Below are 27,435 nucleotides of genomic sequence, written 5' to 3' on the forward strand. Positions count from 1 at the left end.
ATTCTCTTAATAAGCTAAGAAATAAACAAATCAGAAGCCAGCAGGCTTACTTTAATAAAAATAAATAAAACAACCAACATACCTTATTTGAATTTGTAAGATAATCCAGCTCACTGTTCCTTCCTCTTCTGCCTCTCCCTCCTCATCCAAATCCTTATGTCAAAGACATGTTTACTTACAACTTTGTTCAGTGTGACTGATAACCAAATGTAGTATTTTACAATCCTCCATGTATTTTCATACAGACTCTTTCTATAGCAATGCATTTAATGGCTCTAATACTACTGAGTGGTTGTATAGAAATTGGGGATAATAGTTTACCAGTAATAGTTTGAAGCCTCCATGTTTTTAGCACAGCCTCATATTATTGTGAAACTTGATTAATCCATTCTTATCAATCACATGCCCACAACACAAATTTCAATTTTGAATAATGTACAGTTGTCTTTATTAGCAGTTCATATACTTTTAACCATCTAAGGCTCTGTGTAGGTTGCTCAGGCAATATTCTTCATGCATGGTGATTCTCTATCATGCACCTCCATTATCTCAGGTTTAGTCTTGACTTCCAGTCATTCTTTGTGTAATGGTTGCATGTTCTCCATATGTATGCATGGGCTTTCTCTAGTTACTGAAGTTCCTCTCCCCACATTTTTAATTCTATATTTATACTTTGTTGGTCGGATTAGTCCCACTAGGCCAATGGCCTCTTTTGAGGAAAGACACAAGGAGGCATTCATACTGACTATGGGAATTTTGCAGGACACCAGCAAACTTTCCCTAATCTCTAGAGCTGCCAGATGTCATCAGAGGGCAGATTCTGCAGTTCTGGTAATCCAAGATGGAAGAGAATACAGCAGGCTGAATGAAAGAAGCAGGCGCTATGCTTACTGACTGAATATGAGGACAAAAAGATGATTTTAACAAAAATACAAAATGGTGATTTATCAACACCAATATTATTGAGGTTAATCAAGATGAATCAAGTAAAGACAAAGAAGCTCTTTGGAGTGAGATGGTAGATTGTATTATACAGGAGGAAATGACAGAGAGATTGAAGACTGGATTAGGAGGAGCTGGAGAGGAGAAAACAAAGATATTTCCAGCCAGCAGAGTAGTCATTTCTCAGGGTTTATCTTTACAGCAGAGGTTTGTGCTTAATAACAAGTGTATATAAGCGGATGCAACAAACACATCAAGTAAGGGAAATCTTGAATTAAAACAGTCCATACCTTGCAGCTACTTCACTGACAATAAGAAAGCACCCAGTGGTAAGAATAGCAAGGCAGACTAATGTTATTAACAGATATGATATTATGGACATGCTTATTTTGTCTTTAGAATTTATTGATAAAAGACAGAGGAGCATTTGTACATTTAGGACTTGATCATTTCTATGAAATAACATTTGAAAGTTTTGCTCTATTAAATGTTTTCTTTTTGAGTTTGAAAAACAGACTGCATTGGCACCATGAAATAATTATTTATTTCAAAATTTGGGACACCAGTTAAAAAGAAATCTAATTGCATACAAGTTGAGATTTCAGATATGGATGAATATGAACTAAAAACTTTCTTTATTCCTTTATGTAGTAAAATACATGATGTTTAAAAAATGTGATTTTAGAAATGTGTGGACTGGGGATTGGGAAGAGTGGATAAAAATATATGTTAATGAAGGAAAATTTCATCATATTACAAATACTATGTTGATAAATGGGAAAATAGGTTTTGTTAGATAGTGGGATCTGCAAGCTAAACATGCCATTTTTGTGGCAATAAAAATCATTTGGTACAAGAATATCCAAAAAAAGATGTATGTAATGAGGGGAGATGGGACATACTTCAAAAAACTGTAACTCAGTGTATAGAAAATGCAAGGAGGAGGGCAACTTCTGGTTTGATTTTTCTATACTAGAGATGGAAAGAATAGAAGAAACCATAGAAGTCAGAAAAAAATTTATAGCAAAAGAGATTACTGAAAACTTGATCCACTGGATGAAAATAATGAAGTAGTTATGCAAACAAAAGGAACAGATAAAATGACAATATTTCAAGATAAGGAGTTTCAGATATATGAGGAAAACAAGTATATTCCATTACAAAGTGAAAAAGAAGAAGAAAAGAGATACAGATACAGGAGAAGAAAAAGAAACACCTGATGAGAACTAAATTGGTGGGAGACCAAAGACAAGAAAGAGAAAAAAACCACGAAAAAAAAAATGTGACTAAACAAATTTCAGAAAAGGAAAAGGCTGATATAGAAATTTTAGTTTTGAATGTGAGCAATATTATAAATGAAATTAGAGGTTTACAGATAGTTGAGTGGTGTAAAAAACTAAAGGATGTAATCTATTTACTGTACACTAGATGCAGTTTACAAGAAAAAAGAAAATGGAGGCATTACAGTGATAAAATGATTTGGTCAATCGGAAATGAGAAACTCAGGAAAAGGGATTTGAAAACTAAGGAAGTAAAAAACATAGGATGTTTTAATTGTTGTTCCAGGAAAGATAATAATGTGATTTGTGAATGAGACTAATATAACAGGAAGAAACATCATGTTTGAAAATATTATACTATATGTACTTGTAGACATGTCAGTAATGATGGTATGGGGCATTAACTGTAAAATAATTTAAGACAAATGAAAAATATCATAGGATGTGATGATGTTAAGAGAGTTGATATGGTGCAATCTAAAAGTTGGAAAGAACATAGAATAGATATGTAAAAGGGTATTTCAAGACTGAAATTGATTATATAATATATTGTAAAGAGATGAAGGAAATACAAGGAAGTGTGGAGATGGCTGTTTTTCAGCTCACAGAGCAGTGTGGGCAATGATGTGAGAAGACAGTTGTTGTGTCTTTCGGCTTTTTCCCAGTTAGGGGTCGCCACAGTGGAACTCTGGTCTGCTAATGATTGGCAGTAGATTTTTACGTGCTGAGTTGCCGGCCCTGATGCACAACCTTCAACGAAGGTATGCCCATTCACATATGTCTCCACATAGAAGACGGTCTAGCTGAGAATTGAACAGGACAACATCCTACTGTAAGGTGACAATGCTACCGCAGCACCACCACCGCAGTGATGTGAGAAGACAGTACATTTATAAAAGAGGGAAAGATATGAAAAGGTTAACAGGAGAGTTTTAGAAATGAAGAAGTGAATATGGAAAAAGAAAGACTGTGAAAAGGTAATTTGTCTATGAGGCACTTCTATAAGTACTGGACATACTAGTGGATTGTATATAAACAGAAATATAAAAAAAAAATCATGTGGACATAGAAAAAAAGTAATACGAAGAAATAAAATACAAAGGTATTATGACAGAACATGTGAATGAAATTAAGATGGGCAGTGAGAAAATAAAGGGAATAGAAAAAGAGATATTGAAAAAATAAAGAAAGAAGAAAACAACTGTTATTTAGATTTAGTCAAAAAAATTTGTGGATGGGGAAAAAAGAGGAAGTTTCACCCTATTTAAGAAAAGAAGTCAAAGCATGGGGGGAAGACTGGATATTATAGTGGATAAGAAAGGATAATACAAATACAAACAAGAAGAGATTATGGAAGTTGTGAAAATTTTCATAAAAAAGTATGAAAAAGAGGAAATAATAGGAAAAGAAGAAGGGAGAGAGAAGAAGATATCTGAAAAATGTAAGACTAGATGAAGTAGAGAAAGTGGTAAAAGGCAGTAAAATAGAATAGCTGTGAAACAGCATAATTTGGATGGTTTAGAATATAACTATCATAAACAGATGTCTGAAGAAGAAGAAAAAATAGTGAAGATATTAAATGAATGGATGTTGGAAGGTACTTTAGATGAAGAAGTATGTGGTTGAGTCATAATTGTTTTATGAAAAAAATAAGAGCAGAGACATAATGAAGTGAAGGCTGATAACACTAGGAAACACTGATTATAAAATATTTATAAAAATCATGCAGAATAGACTGAAGGAAGTATTTGAAGAGGTAATATAGGATGGGATATATGGAATAAAATGAAAAGAGGTGTATGTTTAGTTAAGCTTGCTGGCTTTGTGTCTGATCAGTCACTTGTTTAAAGTATCCGAATGCACCCTATTCTAATTAATCTAAGTGTATTTCTCTGTGGTTTTGCACTTTACCACTTCTTTTAGCACTAAATTGAAGTTGAGTTAAAATAGCCAATATTGTACATTTCTTTGTCACCTGTTTGCATGCTTAATAGATCCCCCATTTGGGGTGCCTTTTATTCAATAGACAGCACTATTATAAAATATTGAACAACTGAAACGTGAAGGAAATAATATTCACAGACAGCTGTGATTTCTTTTTTCCTCCACTGTTATTTGACCTTAGAATAGGTATATTTAAGTGTGGGAACTATGGAGGTAAAAATTATCTCTGAGGGTGGTAAAAGATGTTTTGCTCATTATTTTCCGATCACTCAGCATTTGGTAATAGTGCTGTTAATCAATTGACATGTACCCCATTTTGTTACAATGAGTGCTCTCCTTTGTAAGTTTGTTAGATAAAAGTGCCATCTAACCAATGACAGCATTTTCCTGTGACTTTTCACTGATTTACTTCCTTTCACAACTTGTTCTTACATTAAAGTACAGTTTTTGGTTGTTTTTCTAATCTAAAGGTAAACTTACTGGGGGCAGTATTAGTTATTCAGTGCCAGAGAGTAATTAGTTGCTTTTCAGAGAGGTAGACATTACTGACTGGAGCATTAGTTACTTTCTTATGGGGTTCTTTAACTTCTTATACTCAGTTTAAACAGTGAAGGATGGTGCTGTACTCAGCACTGCATAATGCTGTATTTCAGAGATGCAGGCACTTTCACTGATAAATCTTACTCCCAGTTACAGCTGAATAAATTTGCATTGTTAAGTTGGGGTATAGTGTTGCATGTCTAAGGTGATTTCATAGTCAGTCTATTCAAATTGTTTTGTTATCTACCTAGTGTAGTGTTCAAACCAAATTTTCTCTATACACAGTTATTAATATAACCCAAATCAATACCTTACCTATGAGCCAGAACACTCTCTCTCTCTCTCTCTCTCTCTCTCTCTCAGTAGTTGCATGAAGAAGCTCTAAGGGGTAACTGCTTCTTCTATGGAGACTTAGATTATTCCCTTAGACAGATATCACTCCAGTATATCAATCCAAGCCTACTAGGCATTACCCCTCCCCATTTTTTTTCCCACATTGTTAAACATCTTAGATTTAACTAAGGCTTTTGACTTATCAAACGTGGTAGATTTTAAAGTGCTACAAGATTTCAAAATTAACCCTTACCTAATTATTTGGATCTCCAACTGCTTAACTGGTCAGAAACTGAGAGTTTCTATACATGGTACCAAAATCTAATCATGCTGACATTCAATGTCGAGTACCACAGGGGTCAGTAGTGGGTCCTGCATTATTTAATCTTGCAGTCAGTACCATTCCATTAGATGCATGTTGGATTTCCAAATATGAAGATGACAGCAAAAATGGATTTTTCTCTAATAGTGAGCATGATTTTGAAGCTATTAATTCTTGTATGGTTACAACTGGTAAATGGGCCAAGGACATGGGCTTCCAGTTTAGCCAAGATAGATGTAATGTTATGCATTTTGGGAATCCCAGAATTAGGAGAAGAATGCATTCTTCTTTATTCATATTATCAGAAGTTGATATTTATAAAGATTTGGAGATTATCATCTCTTCTAAACTCTCATTTGAAAGACACATTGAGACAATTAGAAACAAAGGTATCTATTTAAAAAAAATGCAGTTCGTGGTAGGTACTTCATAATCTCTTGTGTTCAACTAATATTAGAATTAAATGAAGTGTTTTGTTTGTATAGTGTGATTCAGCTTAATTGTATTGAGAATATACAGAGAAAGTTCCCTAGGAGAATTTGTCAATATAAGGAAATGAATTATATGACTAGATGTCAAGCATTAAAACTGTTTTCTATTCATTATAGATATATATGTGGCAAATAATTATTTGCATTTAAGATTTTTCATGATTTAAAGTTACAGGCAATTTTAATATTGATATTTTTCAATCTGTTAAAACATAAAGACATAATAATTTAAGATTCTGTACACCTTTTTCTAAAACAAAACTAAAACACTCATATATTACTGCAAGATTATGGTATTATGGAATATGATTCATGATTTTGTTAAGAAAGCAGAAAATGTTAACTCTTTTATGAGACTTCTAGATTCATGGATGGGTATAAGAGTATATGACCCAACTATTTTGGATACAGTGTTCCTTGGCAGCCATTTGGCCTGAACACTATAATTTGCCTATGATTTTATGAAGTTATGAACCATGGATTTGTACTTCCCATCAGTCTCGGAAGCCAGCTTGGCAGAAATAGGCATTCTGAGACAATGTGACAATTGTCTCATGTTTAATGACAACCAGCTACTACTTAAACAAATTAGCACAGTGTGTGACAGATATAGTTATTAAATATTATTGGAGGCAAAGCTCTCACACAAAGCCTCTACAAAAAATAAGCAGTCTCTCACTGCCATGCAACACCACACTACACATCACACAGAGCTCAGACAAAACACATAGACCTGCATAAGCTGAAGCTCTTAAAGTAGCCTGCCTCCTAAATGTAATCTAAGAAACAAAAACTCTCATCAATCTGAACAAAACTCAAAAACATATAGCACTGACAGTGCCTGCCATGAAACATACATCTAAGAGTCTGATTGATTCATTTCAAAAGCCATAAGGCAAACAGTCACACATTCCAGTATCTTACTCATAGGTGACTCCATAGTGAGACTCACCAATGCACCACTCACCAGTCTTTGCAAAGAGAGGGTCACGGTCAGTTGCCTGTCAGGTGCCAGGATTCACCACATCAAAATTGCACTCATGTCCCTGCATCACAAGTGCACATGTCACACAGCCATAGTGCACATTGGGTGTAAATGACATGAGATGTGCCACCCTGGACCATACGAAGAGGGATATGATGGAGCTCTCAGAATATGTGTCTAATGCAGGTATGAACCTAGCCTTCAGCTGCATTCTACCATCACCAAGAAAATCACTGCAATACCAACAAAAGATTATTGATTTAAACAATTGGCTTAGCATCTGGTGTCATTCAAAAAGAGTACAATATATAGCTGCCTTGGAGGAGATAGTATACAGACTTAACTGCTTGGTTAAATCCTTGTCTACCCTCATAGTGCTTTTTTTAGGAAACATTAGTCTTCTAAAGCTTCCAACCTAACAAAACAGAATCCAGATCACATAAAGGTATTGCTGCACAACACTAGGAGACTAGACAAAAATTAACTCTCCACAGGCACTCCTTAACCTGGAAAATGTTGATATATGAATTGTCACAGACACATTATTTAAGACTGATGAAAGCACTCCATAATTACAGAGTTTCAATGCCTTCCTCACATTTAGACCTACCACTTTTGAAGAAAGCACTAAAGGAGGTGGTGTCTCTATATTCTTAAAAACATATTTAACCTCCAGACTCATTAAACAAGATAATGACCTAGAACTCCTCCACATCCAACTTATTTTTAACAATACCCCTTATAATATCATAGCTAACTATAGGACCCACCTCCATCTCTCCTCAGCCCATGCCTGATACTGAACTAGTATTGACTCACTGTGGATTAAACCAAGCACTGTTCTACTAGGAAACTTCAAATGCCCTTATACCAAGTGGGAGACTTATACATCCTCAAACATGCATGTCCAGAAATTTCTGCACTTCAGTGCAGTGGGTCTGCAGTTAGCAGTGATACGACAGATAACTTTATTAATGGTAAGTTCTGCAATTTTTTGGTTAGTGTCATGGGGAATTTGCCTTGAGATAATGGGATACTGGATAAATGCAGTCACTCGTCTGTAATTTCCAGCTGGTCTGAAATAGTGATAGTCACTAAACCCAGACATAGTGAGGGTGCTAGCATTTCACTGAAACCAAGTTTCAGTAACTATGGAGATAAGAATGTGTTCAAGTATCAAGAAGGCCAGAAGTTCAGGAATCTTTTTTGTTCAGACTCCTAGCACATTGTATGTTAGGATGTTTAGGATATTGATTCTGCTAAAAAAGTCAATATGCAGATATCAAAAGTTTTATCCAATAGGCAAAAGCCATAGTGAGAGAAAGGCAATCCCTTCTTGGCACAACAAGAAGGCTTGATAGCTATTGTGTCCCATCATGACACAAACAAGAGTCCCCTTGAATGACACCAACTATCAAACCAACTGCTAAGGCCCACTATTTTTTATTTTAATTGATACATCATCCATGGAGATTGAAAAATGATGATCAGGACTAATGTCTTTACCTCAGACAGATGCATGGCAAGGCCCATCATGTCTTTTTGCATCTCCTTCAGGGTGGAAGATTATTCACATCTAAATGAGCAACAACTAGGTCAAACTTTGACTTATCTGGACTTAGAGACATGGGAGACTTCATCAGATCACAACTCATGGCACTAGGGAGATAGCTTACAATTATCCTGGTTTTGCCCTGCCTACAGGCATTTAATGAGAATGCCTGTAGGATGAGATTTGTTGTTTATCTGTCTATTTGTTCAGTATGTATCTCTTATTATGTCGGTATGACAACTAGGGAATTACATAAAAGAATAAAAGAACATTTGTATGCAATTCAGAGAAAAGATGTTAACAATGCATGGGGAAGGCATTATATGAACACAAAATGTAGTGGAAATCCAAAATTTATTGTAGTAGATGAAGTTTTAAATTTTGAAAATAATTTAGCAGCCGAATAAAAGTTAAAATGGAAGGAATACTGCTGCATTTTGAAATTAGATGCAAGTCACCCCCTTGGTCTTAATGACAAGGACAATTTTAAAGTTTATCTAAAAAGAAAAAGGTTGAAACATTAAATGTTTTGAATTTTTTTAATTATAACATATTTATATATGAAAATTAGGTGCTTCTATGAAGTCATGAACACAAATGTTTTAGAGTATTGTTGCTTTAAATAATGTGTTTAATTTTTAAAATTATGTTTTCTAATTGAAAAAGTAGTTAATTAATGAAAATTAAGTATATATGTGGTTGGTAAGAAGAATATTTATTCAGTCTGAAGAAGTCATTAGAAAGACAAAAGCGCTTACTGAATAAAGTGCTATTTTGGTGAATAAAGGTTGCATTGTGAAGATCCCATGTGGATTATTGTTTGCTGCTTTGTTGGTGTTTTACTGAATTCTCCGTTTGGTTTTATAGTTTATAGTATTAGTGATTTGTTAACTCTGAGGTCACATAAATTCATCAAAAAATGAAAAGTAACAAAAATGTCATATTTTCCCTTTACTCCAAATCATCTAGCTTTGGAGACAGTATTAAATAGTATGTGCAACAAAGCAACATGGTACACAGGGAACTATTGATAATTCAAGACTTCACTAAAATCACATGCCACTTCATGTATTGACTAAGCATTACATGACAAATGATAGTGTCCACCCTTTATGCATATTAATATTTAGGGCTTTCTTGAAAGTCTCCCATTTCCATATGTAAGCCAAAAGAATTTTCAAGCTTCCTCCTTCCCAGTCATAGATGTGAAAATAAATTTAAAATAATTTAAATCTCAGCAGAGGATACTGTGCAGCCCTTAACAGTATGTCAGTGGTGACATGGAAGTCTCTACAGATATAAACATCTGCTTCATCCTTCCAAATCAGTGGCACTATGCATGTAGCCCATTCACTACACTTTCTTTAAACAACTTTTCAGTCAGTTTATCTCATTCCATTTCTTCCTTGCTTCTAACAGCATAATATGCTAACTTGGCTTTATGGAATCCTGGGCCACAATTTCATTCTAGCTCAATTTCTGTTGTTACACCCTTCAAAGTAGACATTTTCTTGCAAATACGTGTTTGGCATCTATCAATAACTGTGACAACTTTTCATTTGGGACAGATTTGTTACTTTCTTTAGCTATATACCCTTGCAGCTTCTTAACAGGGTACCCAGTTCAGCTCCGCATTTATTTTTTTTTTTACTCTTTTCTACACAAAGCTGACTCATTAGTGTCATATGTGTGTGTGTGTGTGTGTGTGTGTGTGTGTGTGTGTGTGTGTGTGTGTGTGTGTGTGTGTGTGTGTGTGTGTGTGTGTGTGCTGACTCATTAGTGTCATGTTTGTGTGTGTGTGTGTGTGTGTGTATGCATAATTTTATACACCCAAGTACAGTTTCCATGTTCTACTTTTGTGTCTCAGGCATAGTTATTTTGCCTTTTAAAGACACATTCTCACCTATGTAAGTCTTTAGAAATATTTCTAAGTATATGTGAAAATAATTTCAAATACTCTTGCACTGAAATTATAAACAACAAAGCAGTTGCAGCATCTAACTCCATCTCAAAGATCACATATAAAGGCCTAAAGTGGAATACAACCTCCACATTCCATTTACACTCTATGTCAACAGTTTGCTAGCAAAGCAGTAATTCCTGTGGAGGCTGATTACCAGTATGATGAGTTGCTGCTAATATGTGTGTGGGTTCCTGGTGTCGCTATGCTCTATTTGTTAAGTGCTACAGCCAAGGCAAAGTGGCATAAAAATATGCATGTCTGTTTATACAGTTGTGTTCGTGTCTCTGCTGGTACATGCTGAAACCTGAAAAAGTGTTAACTTGTAACACAGGCAAGACCATTCACAAAAAGGAATGCACTGCTCCCTGCAGCACAGTATGTCCTTCTTAGTAATTGTATCATCAAAGTGAACAGCAGATGATGGTGTGACTGCCATTAGTGCTAAACTTTGCAGTCATCCATCACGTGAAATCCCATGCTTTTTCTCTCTTAACTGAAAATAAATCCTTTCCCAAACTCTATCCCATTTCCTTACATTCTGGGATCAGAATGTCAGCTCTGCATCTGTTCCCTTGTTCACCTTTACGAGCTTCCAATAGGTTTCCACATGATCTTTGTTTAACTTATTTCACTTTAGAAGTGGTCCAAATATTCTTTCAGTCAGTTTGAGTCAGGCTACATCTAAAACATCAAATCATAGGACCTAGGTCTGTGTCAAGATTTACTTGCTGCATTCACCATTTTGAACAATTGTTTGGATCCATGCTTGCCACTCTCTACCCTGCGTTTATAACACAGATTCGATTTGCCATTTTACAATTTTACAGTTTTGTTGCTCTTCCTATGACATATTTTATATTCTCTGTTTAAAGTGACTCCATGATGATCTCTTTGGTGACTGCTGCGTGTAAGTGCATTCACAAAAGAGTGCAATGGTCAAATCAGAAGCCTGTTCAAGCAATGTAAAACACTAAAAAAACTTTTTGCAGGGGGCAAGCCTATCTGCACCCCCTTAAAATTAGGGTCTGTGACCCCACACCCCTGATACTTACATGTACTAACTGTCAGATTGCTATAACTCAGGGAAAGCAGAAACCCCTGAGATACTGCAGTCTGTCTTTAAATTGCACAGTGCATTTAGTCACTTTTGTGTAATATTTAAGTTTAGCACCACTTAAATCAAAACATAATGGATTTATGTGACCTCTAATCACACTAAAACATTTCTTTTTAATTTTATATTATTTTATGCTCTTCGTCATACCTCCTTCCTTTGCCCAGTGAGCAATAGACCAATGGCAAATTAATGCCATCCTTCTCAATACCCATATTCTTCACCATAGTAGTATCAAATGTGTGGCATGCCATGGAATGGACCAGCACAAACACACTGTATCACAAGGACAAAGGCTTCCTCTCATGAGGAATATATCCTTTTGGCTGCCATTAAGTGCCCAAAATTGGTTCAAGGTGAGTGACTGTCTCAAAGTGGGAAGCAGGAACATTCTGCTGGAAGGCTGAGACAAGTCTAAGCCCATTGTGTGCAGGATGAGACCCTCACTCATTTCTTGGTTTTCTCCTACTAACAGTTTACAGTCACAGCATTAACCTTCTAGTACTCTCCTTTGCTAACTGCAGTGCAACTGCTGCTATTCTCAGTCTCCACAATGCACCACCAGAAAGTAACTGCAACTCTAATCCCATCCTAATCAAGCAAGTCACCAAAGGTCCCCAGTACTACAGCCTTCTCCCCCATACACATAAACACAAACACATCATCCAAAACTCATCACCAAACCCCAGCTGCAGGCACTGCAAGCATGAATAAATACTTTGTGCCAGTGCATCATCTACCAGAAACATGCTTGCCTTTATGAAATTTAGTTAACGGCACACTCTATATCCTACTGTAAGTCTAATATGTCACTGACTGCTGTTTCCTTTGATACTCATGTTTAATGCCTGATCAACTATCAAGATTTCTTAGACTACAATCTTTTTGTTGTATGATTCCAGAAAATAAAGCACACACAAATCTATCTGTCAAGGTATCTGCCATACTTTTTTTAAAATGACAATTCTCATCCATTCATTGTCACTCTGTCATATACTCTGACATACTTTCATGTTCCATTTGATTACTTTTGTAAAATGGAAAATGTTCTGTATTTATCACGTGGTTTAGATTTGAATACTTTCTGAAGTTACTATGATTTTTTAAACAATTTTTTAGATGATTAACTGGTGCTACCACAGTCTGTGCAGTGATCTGTATTTGAGAAAGCACTTTCACTTAACAGTACTGGAACTCTTTTATAATTTCAAATGCCATTAGTTGTGCAGTACACTTTTACTATCCCTGTACAAGAGACACAGTCTTCCACAGTAGCATTAAAACCACTAGTATGTTCACCATGCTCAGTCAATTTGAGTTACATCCATACTCAGATACATGTATTTTCTTTACTATTTATGTTTTTCCGCCAAACTCATGTCAGTATATAAGCACATTTTCATAGTGACAAATCACAGACATTTTGTGCAACAACCTAATTTATAAAATTAATTTTGTTTTGGAGCTTTAATTATCCTCTTATCCTTTAATTAGTCAAAAATCAGTTGAAATACGTAAAAAGGAATTCATATGCCTTAATTTTACATAATTCATTAGTGCATGAACAATCACTCTCTCCTTTCTTTTCACCAGCTTGCCATTTTGTGTCTCTTTTTAATGCAGACAGAGGTAATCTAGAGGGCTGGATAGAAGTCTTGAATCCTACCTGATCCAGAGGGTGACATGACTAATAAGAAACAGAATACAAAGGATTTCTCCAGATAAAATCACTTTAGCTATCAGATCTATAAGACTCTGACTGATACCCTCCCTGTGGGAGGAATAAAGATGCATTGTTGATGTTTCAAATAGTTTATTCAGTTAAGTAGGTAGATAGATGAGTGTTCTTGTTCTAACTCCTTTGAAACACATATCAATCTGTCCAGCATGTCCTACTTACATCACATGCAAAGTTCAGGTTCTTGGATCTATTGTTTTTAATGCTGTTTATTGTGTAGATGTGCAAGAGATTCATCAGAGCTGGATCTGAGGATACTTTATATGCTAGGCAAAGATTGTATCTCAGTAACCTGTAGGAGACTAAGTACAGACACAGAGTCTTAAGCCAATCTGTGTAGGACAGGGTAGTCATACCCTGGATTCTCCTGGTGAGGAACCTTTGTGGGAGTTCCAACTGCTGCAAGTTTGTAGTAAGTTAAATGCTAAAGGGAGCATTCTACTCAATGATGGGTCTGATAAGGACTGAGTACAGTGGTACTTTAACTGCCTTGGACCTGCATATCATACCCTTGCTATTGAGTTGGGCGACAAAGAATGATTTTCTTACTACTTTGTCTACATGTTGGTCAAAGGACAGATTACGGTCTATATATGTGCCCAGATCCTTAACTATCAGGTCAACTCTTACAGATGTTTTATCGAAGGAGTAATTAGCTTGAGTGGACAATTTACCAAAGGGCACTATAATGTATTTTTTCACATTGAGTTTTAATCAGAGGCTTTGGCACCAGTAATTTGTTTGTGTTAGACCCTCTTGTAAAATGTTGCTGTCATGGAGGGAAATAATAGATCCCAATTTACAGTCATCTGTGAAGCTGGTAATGTCAGATACCTTTGACATTAGCCTTTACTTCTGGGAAGTAGATATCAAACAGGAGCGGCCCCAACATGAAGCCCTGAGATTCTCTGCTAGTGACTGGTCTCCTGGTGGAGGTGGTCTCACCAATCCTGACCTTTTGGGTCTTATCTGTGACCCAGCCAGAAATCCAGTGAGTTATACAGGGATTTATGCCTAGTTCTGAGAGTTTGCCAACAATACCTGAGAGGGTTATTGTATTAAATGCCTTGGCTAGGTCAAAGTAACCAATATGCACCATTTTCACCTCATCCATACACTTGGTAGCCCTCTTGAATAAGTCTACCAGGGTGAGTCGGCAAGACTTTCCCTTAAGAAAGCCAAACTGAGATGGGTCCTGTGTCTGTAGGCTGCCAATGTCCTTGTTGATGATTTCCATGATAATTCATTCATTGGCTTTGCATGTCAGACTTGTCGTGACTGATGGGTCTGTAGTTCCCAGGGTGAGTTGAAGGTCTGCCCTTATGAAGACTGATGATCACTGCAGACATCCATTCACCTGGCACATAACCTATTTTGAGGCTGTAGTTGAAGAGTGCCTCAAGTGGTCCTGTAGGTCTTGTTTCAGGCTGTTTCAGAGGGATATTATCAAGACCCATTGAAGCAGTGTTTTAGCCTTAACAAGAGCCATCATAACCTGCTGCCTGATCATAGCTGGAGGGATTTGCTAGAAGGGATTTCATGGGGGGAGTGGGAGTGAAGTTAGAGCTAAATTTATCAGCCAGTAGATTGACTATATCAATTTGGTCAGTGAAGGTTGTGCCTTTTACCACAAGTTCTGCATACTGCTTAGTGCAACTTAAACATTCTTGACATAGCTGAAGAAGGCCTTGTGATTGTCCTTAGCCTGGGAGGCTATCCTTATGTCATAATTAGCCTTGCTAGACTTAATTAGGCCTTTTAATTTCTTGTTTAATTAAATCAAAGACCTCTTCTCTCTTTGGGAGTTGCTCTTTCTGATTTTGGCCATGACTTTTTTTTGTTTTGTTTTGGTGTTAGATCTGGGCTTACTTCTGGAAGGTACAGTAGCCTCAGTGTAGCCATTTACATGTTTTTAAAGGGTTTATGTAACAATTCTGCAAAGGTAGCTGTGTTCTCTAGGTTTGGGGGAGTCATGAATTCTGACAAACTAATAAAAGTCTCCTTGTGTATTTCCCAACTCAGACTGACTAGGTTTCTTTAGAATAGTTGCTAACTGTTACGGTTTTAATTGGGTTTTCTGGGCTGATTTTTATTTTGAGGGAGACTTTTTGTTTTGACCTCACCAATGAGGATATGAAATGGGGGGGGGGGGTGCAACACTCTCCCATGTTGGTGACTATTAGGTCCAATATGTTTGATCCTCTGGTTGGAGTACACACTATCTGGTTCAGGGCATTTGTGTCAATAACGTCCTGGTAAAATTGTGCCTGTGAGTTAGAAATAGTGTATGCTTCCCAATTTATAGAGAGGCAGTTAAAGTCTCCAATAAATAGGGTATTTGGTTTGATGGTGAGGACCTCTAGACAGTCTAGGCAACAATCGCAAGCTTCATGGATATAGAGGATGACCTGTAGCTGGCCAGGGCATGGTATGGAACCTTGTTTAAGGATACTTAGATGTGGATGAACTCCAGGGCTTTGTCCTGTTTAACCAAACTGGAGTTATATTTGTTGCTAATGTAGATCAAGACACCTCCACCTTTAGCCCCTATCTGTGTTGCTGTTGGTCTAAATTTGTGGAAGACACCATAGCCTTCCAATGCCGGAGTACTTTCTGTAGCTTTAAAACAATTGTCAGTGACAGCACAGATGTTTACATTCTCCAGAGTAAGGAGAGATTGTAGGATGTGGAGTTTCTTGTTTTGGTTCCGAGCATTGAGCAGTAACACCTTAAGGTTGCTTTGAGGGCTTTTTTGCTATGCTGGTAGTTTTGTTATTTTGACATTGCCTAAAAAGGCTCTAAGAGGGTGGATACAGTTTTAGCCAATATCTGAAAGCCCGGGGGGGGGGGGGGGGACAAGGGCATACCATCCTTTGCAAAGTATTGTGGTCTGTTAGCCATGTCATCCCATGCTGTTAGACACTGGATTCCCCTGGAGTGACTCCAGAAACTAAACCAGTTATTAAATCATTTTTTTCTCATACTGTGGCATGATCCTTGGTAAAGGTAGAATGCTGTTCAATGTAAGGCATGTACCTGTTTGTGACACATATTCACAGAGATCCATAATGTCTCTTTTCATATAGTGCAGTTAGTTACATCTTAGGGCATTTACACCTACATGGACTATGATAGAATCATATTGGTACCTGTGGTGCAGTGACTTGAGTGCGCGCATGATATCCTTGCTCCAGATAGGCAACTAACCATTATCTTTGCCTTGTCCAGCCTGGAGACAGGAATATCTGTGTGTTGTACAATAGACTCTCCTTTGACAAGAGTGCAAGGTACATTTTTTGCCTGCCTTATGGACATTGTTCTTGGGTAATCATTGGGTGTAAGCTTATGCATGGTGTTAGGTGCTACTTTTGGTGTGCGCTTTAGTGGTTGCTGAGAATAGGTGTTGGTGTTTGACAACTTAGGAGGTCTTTGAGGTATAGAGAAGTTTCTTTTAAGTGTCTCAGCATAAGAAGGTCAATGTGTGTGATGAGCAGTATGTTAAAAGAATGTAGTGTGTTTGCTCTTGATAATCTTGTCTGTAAGCAAGATTTTTGCCTCCAAGGAAGTTATATATGTGTATCTCATATACTGTGTCAGTTTCTTTAAGGATTAAAAGGTTGTCTGAGTACATGAGACAATTGTTACATTTTCTCAGGAAGCCCATAATTACCAGTCTGGCCACAGAGGCATTAGGAAATTGTAAATCCATGTTGTCAGGACCCATATTAAGGTTGGACTATTATGGTTTAGGGACTTTGTTTTACAGGGGTCACCTGAGTAGTGTCTAGCATCATGGCTATGATCTAATATTAGGACTGTTTAATGAGCTAATAGCTACCCAAAGCTTAGCTGCAAAAAAGCCTTTCTATGTTATAGATTGAAGTCCTAAGTAATAGCTTTATAGGTTTACTACTATACAGGGTACTGCTAACTCCACTGTGCAGTAAACAGCCCTGTGAAAAAGTGCCTGATTTATAACAGACAGAAAAAAGCTGAAAACCAACACCTGTGCCCTCTGGTTAGTAAATGAGTACATTTTGAGTTCCCTGGAATGCTTCCCAACTCAGATAGACCAATCAGTAAAAAACTAAAGGAAAAACCTAGCCAAGCTAGATTGTCCATCATATGATTCCTTAAAACCTCTTGTATTAGAAGTAACATGGGATATATGCAAATAACCCCATAAGGACATCAGGTGTTTCAACTATATGGCAGTTCTGAATGCCCATGACTTTTTTCATTTTTTAGTCTTTTATGGACAAATTCAGGCCAATGAAGCCTGAATTTGTCCATAACAGATCTCTGAACTTCAAAACATCACTCAACATTCCTTTACAGCTCTTGAAACCTGGCTTCTGAAATCTAACCTAGTCCTACCCCCCCAAATATAAAAAACATGCTCTTCACACCAAAATTAGTATCACCACTGCTGAACCAACTTAACCCTCAATCATCTGATGACACATTATTTGAACTAGTCAACCATGCTAAACTACATGGAATCACTATTAATGAACACTTAAAATTTGACCTTTACATTCACCAAGTAACCCATAAGACCAACCAAAAATTAGGTATGCACTATCAATCCAAAAAAAAATTTGTCTGATGGAATGTCACTGCTGCTTCCTACCTTATCGTTCCCTGACATACCCCATTTCTGTGCAACTATGGAGTTTACATATGTAATTTTGGGGGTGTGGGGAGCTTGCTTCTCCTTGTGTGCCTTCCTGTAAAAAAAAAGATTTACTTTACAATTTTTCATGGGGCTGAGTTCCCAATGTTTTGAGCTCAGCGCAATGAGACCTTATCGAGGTGACCATTAGGGGTCACTGACAAAGCATAATATCTTTGTTTGGTGGGACAATCAGACTGTATATTAGGAAATAATTAAGCTTTTTTGGAATAAGACAAATATGCATTAAAATAAATTATGAATTTTACATACATGGTTCTATGTCATAACAGTGAAAACTCATTTAACTGAAACCTATATTGTTGAGCCATTTCAATGAAAACTCATTATAATGAAAACTCTTTTCACTGAAAACTTTCTCACCAAGAAATATATCTTAAAAACATGCTCTTTGCATAAGCCCACACATCCCTTTACTTCGATACACTAACTCCATGAGTACACAACCACAGAGAAAAAAAAAAAACACCACACATAGAGAATCAGTTCTCAACAGCTACAGATTTGGGGGTACAACATGATGCTGGCCATTGCAATTCATATATACACTGCTAAAGTCACTTCCCTAATAACTCCAATGATAATAAATTACACCATTGCATCCTTTCTATGCACTTCTACACTTTTCAGTGAAATACGTTTTCAGTGAAATGGGTTTGACCATTTGGGGTTCAGTGAAATCAGTTTTCAGTGTTATGATAGGGACCCATATATATATATATATATAGAGAGAGAGAGAGAGAGACAGAGAGAGAGAGAGAGAGGGAGAGAGATATATTAATCAAGAGCAATTCCACTAAACATTGATGAAGTTAACACTGACAATATAACATTGACACACTTCTGCAAATACTCCAAGAATTAACCTCTGGGCATACAACCCACACCCCCTGCTAATTATACATACTAATTCCAAGATTGCACAATCCCCAGAGAAAGAACATATTCCTCACCTCAGGGAATTGTTAATCTCACACAGCTGTCAGCCATCCGCTTTATTGACCAAAATGTGTCAACAAAATAAAGATCGACTAAAATTGACCAGTGGCAGTAAATGCATATCAATATCTATAGCTATATCTATATCTGTGGATATATCTGTATAGATAGATAGATCAGCTTTCTGAAGGGTTTGATAAGTATGTAAAACAAAGCTTTCTTCTACAAGTTAAGCTCACAAATTTGCATTACTTAAATTTGAGTCTAACTCATTCCAATAAGAAGAGAAAATTCATGATTTTCAAAAATTAGATTGATTATATATATATATATATATATATATATATATATATATATATATATATATATATATAAATATATAATATCTGTGTGTCTGTGTGTGTGTGTGTGTGTGTGTGTGTGTGTGTGTGTGTGTGTGTGTGTGTCTATAAAGGTCACATGTCCAAAACACTGATGTTCAAAACAGGAAATCAAGAAGTTAAAAATGGCAGAAAGTCAAACTGCTGTAGCACCAACATTAAATGTGCTTGTTTTTGCTCAAAGCCCCCCACACCCCCTGCTAATTTTATATATATATATATATATATATATATATATATATATATATACATACGAAAAATAAAAGGCAGCTGTTGCAAGACAAAAGCGACACTTGGTAGGTGGCAAATCCTTTATAAGCAGAAAACTCCAAATCCAGAAAAATACAGACAATATTCATCCAAGATAAAACAGTGCAAGCAAACAGCAGTATTAAGCACTTTTGTCTGGTAGATGACTTCCTCAGAATACAAAATACTGAAATTAGCACCTGTTTAAATACATTGCTTACCCAATCACAAATAAGCTGACATCATTTCCCTCATTAACAAGGCTGCAAATACTTAATGCAAGCCAAATCTAAAACAATAATACATATAAAAAGTTTAAAACATCCCTAAACAATATATATATAACTAAATAAAAAACATAGATTTTAATTTCAAGAGAGAAGATAAAGAAATTCTATCATTTAACCCAGGAGCATGATAAGCATCAAGCCTAATTTGCCATTTGAGTTCTACAAATTCCAAATACTCATTCAAGGGTCCTCCACGACGTCCCAGATCTACCTGTTCCAAAATAAAGAACAGGAAGGAATGGGTAGGTTCACTAACCAAATGTTTACATAGTGCATTCTTTTCATTTTTGTTTCTGATATCGTATAAATGTTGATAAATCCTTAACCTTAGGGCATTCTTAGTTTTGCCTACATAGAAACTTGCACAGAATCTACACAAGGCAAAATACACAACCCCTTTAGTGTAACAGTACATCCTTTTTGAACTGGAAATATATCCAAAGTTTTTGAGCTTGATTTTTTCTCTGTCCATAACATAAGGGCATTGGGCACACCTCCCACACTTAAAGGTACCACCATTGTGGATGTCAAATTTTTGCCTTTCAAACAGTCCTTTAAGGGAAGTGTCTCTTTTGTAAACCACTTGCGGTTCATACCAAATTTCCCTGATAATTCAGGGTCAACATCAAATATTTTCCAATATTTGGAAATAATGTTTTTAATGTCATAAAAATTGGATGTGTAAGCAAGAGTAAGTACCCGTCCAAAATTTAAAGGTTTACAGTCATTATGACTTTTGGTGGACACCTGCCCTAGTAGTGCAAGAAAATGACCATTCATTCTTTCAGTCTTAACTTCATTAAAAATATCTATGACAAAGGTTTCAGGGTACCCCCTCTTACAAAACATGTTTTTTAATGTTTCACATTCACTAAGAAAATCCGCAAAGTCAGACACCATTCTGGCCAGTCTTACATATTGGCCCTTAACTAGGGCTTTTTTCTGGTGCAATGGGTGTGCGCTTGTATAATGCAATAGTGAATTTGAATAGGTAGGTTTCCTATATAGTTGTGAAACAACACAATTGTGTTCAAAGTCTTTCTTGATGGTAACATCTAAGTAATTAATCAGTTCTACATTGCTATTCATAGTAAACTTAAGAAAACTTGTAGTTCCATTAATATAAGTGAAGAACCTCTTCAGGTCGTCCTCACTATCTTTCCAGAACAGGACTATATCATCTAGATATCGCCCATACAATACCCATGAAGTCCTAAATTCCGGGTTGGTAACAAACAGGTCCTCCCATTGTGCCAAGACAATGTTGGCAAACACTGGAGCACAGCACGCACCCATTGCAACACCCTGTTTTTGGCTAAAAAGTTGCCCTTCAAAGGTCGCAAAATGATTCTCTAATATTATTTCCATACATGTTCGTAAAGTCAGAATAGTGTTATGATTAAGTGTTGAACTGGCACATAAATAATCATAAAACCATTCAAGGCCAATTTGATGTGGAATAACTGAAAAGAGATCACAAACATCAATAGTGACTAATATGTTACTATCAAAAAAACATGTCCTGTTTAACTTTAGTAAGAAAGTCCCATGAGTCCCTAATCACAAGACTACGTGAATCTAGAATGTTTTTGGTCATACTGTCAATGAACTTAGCAATACTATAAGATTTTGAGGCTTTTGCATCCACATTTAGTCTTAATGGTGGGTTTTCTAAGGATTTATGAATTTTTGGTATGCCAAAAATTGTGGGTATTTTAGGATAGCTTATAAGCATATAATTATGAGTTTCTAAGGTAATGTGCCCATTTAATAACAGCTGTTCCAATTCCAGGTCAATATTACGATATGCTATATTAATCTCATTTCGTGAGACCTCAAGATAGACATCACTATACAGAAGTTCCATCATCCTGCTGTTATAATCAAACACATTCATAATTACCATGCCCCCACCTTTATCAGGTTTCATTATTCTTATGTCACGATGCTCTAAAATTTCACTTAATAGTTTTTTCTCATCACAGTCCAAGTTAGCTTGACCAGGTTTTTTATACTTGTTCACTAATAAGTTCCTGATATCAGCTTCACATAGATTCTCAAACAGTTGTACTAGGGGGTGTGATGGGGTAAAAAAATACTAGGCCTATGTGTATCCAAATGGCCAGTAATAGTATTGTTATCGTGAAAATGTAAGGCCAAATTAAGTTTTCTTGTAAATAATTTAAGTTGTATAATAGAGTCAGTAAGCGTCCCTTCCTTAATAGGAACAAAATTAAAGTCCTTAGATAATAACTCGGCCCACCTGATGTCAACTCGGACCTGGCTGTAGTTATAAATGCTAAAATCACAGTTATTATTGCTAATAACATTAAGTACCAGACCACTATTGTTATCATTGTCAAAATTGTTGTCAGGATTTATCTCCTGTATGAAGCCCATCTCCCCCTCCAGGAACCCATCCCAGGGTTGTTGCCATTCCTGTAGTAATCCTGCCTCCCCTGTCTCTGGTTATGTAACCTCTCCAACCTCCGTAAAGGAGGTTGCTCTAAAGGGGAAACATTTCCACTATTGCCTTGTGCATGCTCTTCAATTTCATTGTCCTCAGTACAAGAAATGTTATTAAGAGAAAAACTTTGTTGTCCCCTCAGTGGATCTGGATATGCTCTACCATTCTCATAGTCCACCTTATCCCTTAATAATTTCCTTTCCTTCCTAGTCTTTAATTCAGTTAGTTCGGTGTCGACATGATTAAACTTAATTTGGCCTTACATTTTCACAATAACAATACTATTACTGGCCATTTGGATACACGTAGGCCTAGTATGTTTTTACCCCCATCACACCCCCCTAGTACAACTGCTTGAGAATCTATGTGAAGCTGATATCAGGAACTTATTAGTGAACAAGTATAAAAAACCTGGTCAAGCTAACTTGGACTGTGATGAGAAAAAACTATTAAGTGAAATTTTAGAGCATCATGACATAAGAATAATGAAATCTGATAAAGGTGGGGGCATGGTAATTATGAATGCGGTTGATTATAACAGCAGGATGATGGAACTTCTGTATAGTGATGTCTATCTTGAGGTCTCACGAAATGAGATTAATATAGCATATCGTAATATTGACCTGGAATTGGAACAGCTGTTATTAAATGGGCAAATTACCTTAGAAACTCATAATTATATGCTTATAAGCCATCCCAAAATACCCACAATTTTTGGCATACCAAAAATTCATAAGTCCTTAGAAAACCCACCATTAAGACCAATTGTGGATGCAAAAGCCTCAAAAACTTATAGTATTGCTAAGTTCATTGACAGTATGACCAAAAACATTCTAGATTCACGTAATCTTGTGATTAGGGACTCACTGGACTTTCTTACTAAAGTTAAACAGGACATGTTTTTTGATAGTAACATATTAGTCACTATTGATGTTTGTGATCTCTTTTCAGTTATTCCACATCAAATTGGCCTTGAATGGTTTTATGATTATTTATGTGCCAATTTAACACTTAATCATAACACCATTCTGACTTTACGAACATGTATGGAAATAATGTTAGAGAATAATTTTGTGACCTTTGAAGGGCAACTTTTTAAGCAAAAACAGGGTGCTGCAATGGGTGCGTGCTGTGCTCCAGTGTTTCTAAACATTGTCTTGGCACAATGGGAGGACCTGTTTGTTACCAACTCGGAATTTAGGACTTCATGGGTATTGTATGGGCGATACCTAGATGATATAGTCCTGTTCTGGAAAGATAGTGAGGACGACTTGAAGAGGTTCTTCACCTATATTAATGGAACTACAAGTTTTCTTAAGTTTACTATGAATAGCAATGTAGAACTGATTAATTACTTAGATGTTACCATCAAGAAAGACTTTGAACACAATTGTTTTGTTTCACAACTATATAGGAAACCTACCTATTCAAATTCACTATTGCATTATACAAGCGCACACCCATTGCACCAGAAAAAAGCCCTAGTTAAGGGTCAATATGTAAGACTGGCCAGAATGGTGTCTGACTTTGCGGATTTTCTTAGTGAATGTGAAACATTAAAAAACATGTTTTGTAAGAGGGGGTACCCTGAAACCTTTGTCATAGATATTTTTAATGAAGTTAAGACTAAAAGAATGAATGGTGATTTTCTTGCACTACTAGGGCAGGTGTCCACCAAAAGTCATAATGACTGTAAACCTTTACATTTTGGACGGGTGCTTACTCTTACTTACACATCCAATTTTTATGACATTAAAAACATTATTTCCAAATATTGGAAAATATTTGATGTTGACCCTGAATTATCAGGGAAATTTGGTATTGAACTGCAAGTGGTTTACAAAAGAGACACTTCCCTTAAAGGACTGTTTGAAAGGCAAAAATTTGACATCCACAATGGTGGTACCTTTAAGTGTGGGAGGTGTGCCCAATGCCCTTATGTTATGGACAGAGAAAAAATCAAGCTCAAAAACTTTGGATATATTTCCAGTTCAAAAAGAATGTACTGTTACACTAAAGGGGTTGTGTATTTGGCCTTGTGTAGATTCTGTGCAAGTTTCTATATAGATAAAACTAAGAATGCCCTAAGGTTAAGGATTTATCAACATTTATATGATATCAGAAACAAAAATGAAAAGAATGCACTATATAAACATTTGGTTAGTGAACCTACCCATTCCTTCCTGTTCTTTATATTGGAACAGGTAGATCTGGGACCTCGTGGAGGACCCTTGAATGAGTATTTGGAATTTGTAGAACTCAAATGGCAAATTAGGCTTGATGCTTATCATGCTCCTGGGTTAAATGATAGAATTTCTTTATCTTCTCTGTTGAAATTAAAATCTATGTTTTTTATTTAGTTATATATATTGTTTAGGGATGTTTTAAACTTTTTATATGTATTATTGTTTTATATTTGGCTTGCATTAAGTATTTGCAGCCTTGTTAATGAGGGAAATGATGTCAGCTAATTTGTGATTGGGTAAGCAATGTATTTAAACAGGTGCTAATTTCAGTATTTTGTATTCTGAGGAAGTCATCTACCAGACGAAAGCGCTTAATACTGTTGTGTTTGCTTGCACTGTTTTATCTTGGATGAATATTGTCTGTATTTTTCTGGATTTGGAGTTTTCTGCTTATAAAGGATTTGCCACCTACCAAGCATCGCTTTTGTCTTGCAACAGCTGCCTTTTATTTTTCATTGTTTGTAAGACTCTACCTGTTTTCCTTGTTTGTTGTCATGGATGGAGGCGAGCAGATGCGTGACACTGGCGATACAGAACTGCAGACTCTACTTAGGTCTGTATCCACTTTAACTGCAACAGTTTCCGATTTATCTAAAAAAGTGGACAAATTAATGTCTAACCCTCTTTATTTAAGGTCGAATGACATTACTAATTCACAAGGCTCAGAGACTAGTGATTTGCTTATTACACCAGCCCAAAGAACTGGCCTTCACAGCAACCAGGAAATTGACTTAGTTTGTGGTAACACCAATGGTTTTAGCTGTAACACACAGGCTCAGAATGTTTCTGTCGATAGGCAGGAAGTGACTATTAATGTATCGGTTGAGCAATGGCTTAAAACCGAAAATGGTTTTAGTCGAGTTTCTAACTTTAGTAATAATCATGTTAACCCAGGTACATTGGATCAACAAATTTCCAGTTTTAGAGGGCTACTTCTGAAATATAAAAAATTGCAACTGGAAAATGAATACTGATTGACTTCTTTGAATCAGTCTCCAGAGCCATAGACAAGGGTAAGGTGGTCCACACAGCCTATCTAGACCTTGCCAAGGCCTTTGACACCATCCCCCACTCTGGAATCATAGATAAACTTACTAAGTTGGGCATTAATCCCTATGTCACCCAATGGGTTGCTAAATGGCTTACTGATAGAACCCACACTGTAAAAGTAGCCGACACCAAATACAGCTCCAGACAAGTGACAAGTGGAGTACCTCAGGGTTCAGTCCTGGGGCCGCTCTTGTTTGGCATCTACTTCTCTGAAGTACAGGTCAATACTAAGGGACTCTGGCTAACAAAGTTTGCAAATGACTGCAAACTGGGAGCCATTATTGAATCTCCAAATGATGTGGATACTCTACAAAAGGGCCTTACAGAAACAGATGCTTGGTGCCAGAGCCATGGGCTCAAGCTCAATGCCAAGAAATGTATTGTTATCCCCTTTGGGAAAAAACATGTATCCATGAATTACCATATAGGTGGCAGTACACTAAACACAGAAAGTGTGATAAGAGACTTAGGGACACAGGTGGACAGTGGTGCCACCTTCGATAACCACATTGCCACAACAGTCAGGAAATCCTTCTATGTGGCACACCTCATCACGAAGGGTTTTCATCCAGAAAAAAGGAGGTCATTGTCCCACTGTACTCATCCCTCATTAGACCCATTATAGAATACAACGCCCCATTTGGTATGTACCTCTCAAGACATCTGCAACAACTGGAAAGGCCTCAGAAATACCTCACTAAAAGAATCACAGGCCTAAAGCAGATGCCCTACGCTGACCACCTTAAAAAACTCCAGCTGTACTCTGTCGCATATCGTCTGCTCAGAGGCGATCTCTGCTTAACATACAAGGCCATGTCAAACCCAGAGCTGTTGGACATGCTACACTTAAAGAAATCCCAATCTCTCAGAGCTACACGCTCCAGGGATCTAAACCTTGTCATCACAATAAACAAAACATGCTGGAGGGATAGGTTCCTGACCCAGAGACTCCCCAGACTCTGGAATAGATTGCCCATACATGTCAAGCAGAGTGCCTCTTTGGACCTCTTCAAGAGGAACCTTGACGATTGGATGGAAGAAAGGAAATTCACCCCAGGGATCACGTCTGTCGCCCTGCTAGACAGGGGTCCAGGAAAGTAAATAATGTGGGAAGAAATAGCCAGGGAATTGTTATGGTTAGGCTTGTATAGGCCCTAGGGCTGATAGCCTAGTACCAACCTATGAACCTATGAACTTAACTGAGTGTACCAAAAGAAAGCAGGTGCCTAAGGGGCTCCGTTTATGGAAATTCCCCACTGGACTGGAAAAGGACTCACACCTTCATAAAGAACTTCTACAATTTTTTAACAGGCAAGGGTGTGAATTGCTTCAAATTTTGATATCTGACAATAACCGTAAAATGTCATTGTTATTAAAGGAGATTAACACTTTAGATTTAAGCATTAAAAATGACTTGTTGTTTGAAATGAAACATAATAACTTTAATGCTGTGTTTAATCATGTTGACACCGAACTAATTGATTTAAAGACTAGGAAGGAAAGGAAATAATTAAGGGATAAGGTGGACTATGAGAATGGTAGAGCATATCCAGATCCACCGAGGGGACAACAAAGTTTTTCTGTTAATAACATTTCTTGTACTGAGGACAATGAAATTGAAGAGCATGCACAAGGCAATAGTGGAAATGTTTCCCCTTTAGAGCAACCTCCTTTACGGAGGTCGGAGAGGTTACAGAACCAGAGACAGGTGAGGCAGGATTACTACAGGAATGGCAACAACCCTGGGATGGGTTCCTGGAGGGGGAGATGGGCTTCATACAGGAGATAAATCCTGACAACAATTTTGACAATGATAACAATAGTGGTCTGGTACTTAATGTTATTAGCAATAATAACTGTGATTTTAACATTTATAACTACAGCCAGGTCCGAGTTGACATCAGGTGGGCCGAG

The sequence above is a fragment of the Protopterus annectens genome, chromosome 7.part0 (assembly GCF_019279795.1).
Source record: "Protopterus annectens isolate FY-2018-M chromosome 7.part0, PAN1.0, whole genome shotgun sequence".
NCBI lineage: Eukaryota > Metazoa > Chordata > Ceratodontiformes > Protopteridae > Protopterus > Protopterus annectens.